Below are 2,500 nucleotides of genomic sequence, written 5' to 3'. Positions count from 1 at the left end.
TCTGAAAACCAACAAAATAGAACCGAGATCATATTCTATTATTCCATGCACGAAATATTCAAGCAGCATTTTGAGCCCGCTTTGAGCACTCTAATTTGTTCAAAGTAAAATTGTCGGCCCATCTCGACACTCACTGAAGAGCACCGCGATAGGATTTTGATATTGAACCGCCGTTTGACCGGCGGCTCACCGACGATATGCTCCGCAAACGTGTCAGTATCACCGCGGATGCGGTGCACCGACAGCGCGGCGCACAAATGCAACTACGAGCTTTTTAACCGCAACAATTTTAGTATACGCTATTGGAGCTGGAATTACCGCGGCTGCTGGCACCAGACTTGCCCTCCAATTGTTCCTCGTTAAAATATTTAAAGTGTACTCATTCCGATTACGAGGCCTCGTAAGAGTCCCGTATCGTTATTTTTCGTCACTACCTCCCCGTGCCGGGAGTGGGTAATTTGCGCGCCTGCTGCCTTCCTTGGATGTGGTAGCCGTTTCTCAGGCTCCCTCTCCGGAATCGAACCCTGATTCCCCGTTACCCGTGACAACCATGGTAGTCGCAGAAACTACCATCGAAAGTTGATAAGGCAGACATTTGAAAGATGCGTCGCCGGTACTGGACCATGCGATCGGCAAAAGTTATCCAGATTCATCAAAATGAACGACTTCGGACGCGAGGCCCTCCGTCGATTGGTTTTGATCTAATAAAAGCACTCATTCCATCACTGGTCAGAGTTCTGATTGCATGTATTAGCTCTAGAATTACCACAGTTATCCAAGTAACTGAGTAAGATCTAAGGAACCAAAACTGATATATTGAGCCATTCGCGGTATCGCCTTAATACGGCTTGCACTGAGACATGCATGGCTTAATCTTTGAGACAAGCATATAACTACTGGCAGGATCAACCAGGGAGCTGTCGCGTAAACACAAATAAATGCGTTTGCGGCGACACACACTCTCCCAATGAGTTGACAGTGTGAGCGTGCGTGCGCCCCGCGAGCGTCGCAAGGGGTCGAGACCCACTACGACGCCGCTGGCAATCATCGTATCACAACATCACAGCGTTGAGTTTCTGAGACATACGTGTCCAGCATGACGCGATAAACTAATACCGCACTGTCAGCCGACATACACGCAGCCATTGTGACGTACAAAGACGCCCTTATAATGAACGTTCGACCGAGACAAGTCTTCAAATATTAATATCTGTTGACAATACTCGTGAACATGATCGATTTCGCCCGGAGCGATAGAGACCTTGGACACACTCTTTCTTGAGAGCCCCAAACATTTTGTCGGGTGTTTTGTTTTCATACTGCGCGTATATTAGTATCCTCTCAATACAGAGAGTCATTGCGCACTGAACGTGTAACATAATATTGTGGTGTTTTCGTTTTGTATATGATCGCAGATCGAGCGCAAAATTTCTAACACCAAACACACAGCACTCGCACAAAAGAGACATCAGAAAACGCACACAACACAACCCAAAAGAGTTATATTATATTTGCGCTTCAACGACGCTCTTTACGATACGAGACACAGTATGAAGTTGTAAAAACTTACGCGCGCCTCGACATAACAACATCGAAAAACACCACACACAGATTACAGAAGCGCACAACATTTGAATTTCAACTCGCACGTCGCGCGCTCCGCTCTCTGCTACACAAGTGTAGTATCAGTTCTGATAGTGGAGTATAAAGATTTTACATATCAATGTTATTGCATAATATTAATGTGTATCATGAATAGATAAATAAAATCAGGTTTTTTTTTTTTCAGAAGCCTGAAAAAAAACTTATCAATACGCGTAATCACGTTTAATCGTTACACGTAATCACGTTTAACATTTTCAGTATAAGTAATACATCACGTTCAGTGGCTATAGTGAATTGACAACATTCCAAATGAAATGCTCACCGATTTTACATAACATACTATGACATGATTTCAATGTTATTGCATAATGACTGTAGGTATATCATGATGCGCGTAAATGTGCATTTATACGTTTCAATACGCGTAATCACGTTTAATGCGCGTCTATATTTACATTCAAATATATTGTACTAGCTGTTGCCGCGAGCTTCGCTTCGCCTTAAAAAGTTTTCCCGTGGGAATTCCGGGATAAAAAGTAGCCTATGTTCTTTATTTAAAAAGTTATTGTACGGCAAATCTTCGATACGCGTAATCACACACTTTTCAATCCGCATAAGTATGTAGGTAATCACGTATAACCGTTTCAGTATAAGTGTGGCTATATAGTGGATTATTATAATAAACACACTATTACATACATCAATGAGTGTGTATCATGATGAAGGGAAATAAAATTATGTTGTATTAAAGAAACGCGATTCGATACGCGTAAATGTGCATTTATACGTTTCAATACGCGTAATCACGTTTAATGCGCGTCGCGTTTGATACGCGTAATCACACACTTATCAATCCGCATAAGTATGTAGGTAATCGCGTATAACCGTTTCAGTA

The 2,500-nt window shown here is 42.4% G+C and overlaps 1 non-coding gene across 1 annotated transcript in view; it reads right to left on the bottom strand.

Annotated features, from left to right (window-relative positions):
- Positions 1–916, bottom strand: part of LOC119690973 — a 1,903-nt gene extending 987 nt beyond the window's left edge. The window contains exon 1 of the ribosomal RNA XR_005253781.1: positions 1–916. This exon is cut by the window's left edge and continues 987 nt beyond it. This is a non-coding gene — a ribosomal RNA (small subunit ribosomal RNA).
- Between the last annotated feature and the right edge of the window lie 1,584 nt (positions 917–2,500).

Source organism: Plutella xylostella, chromosome 29, assembly GCF_932276165.1.
Source record: "Plutella xylostella chromosome 29, ilPluXylo3.1, whole genome shotgun sequence".
In the NCBI taxonomy this organism is placed as follows: domain Eukaryota; kingdom Metazoa; phylum Arthropoda; class Insecta; order Lepidoptera; family Plutellidae; genus Plutella; species Plutella xylostella.
The sequence above is the reverse complement of the archived record's forward strand: the minus strand, read 5'-3'. Positions and strand labels throughout refer to the sequence as shown.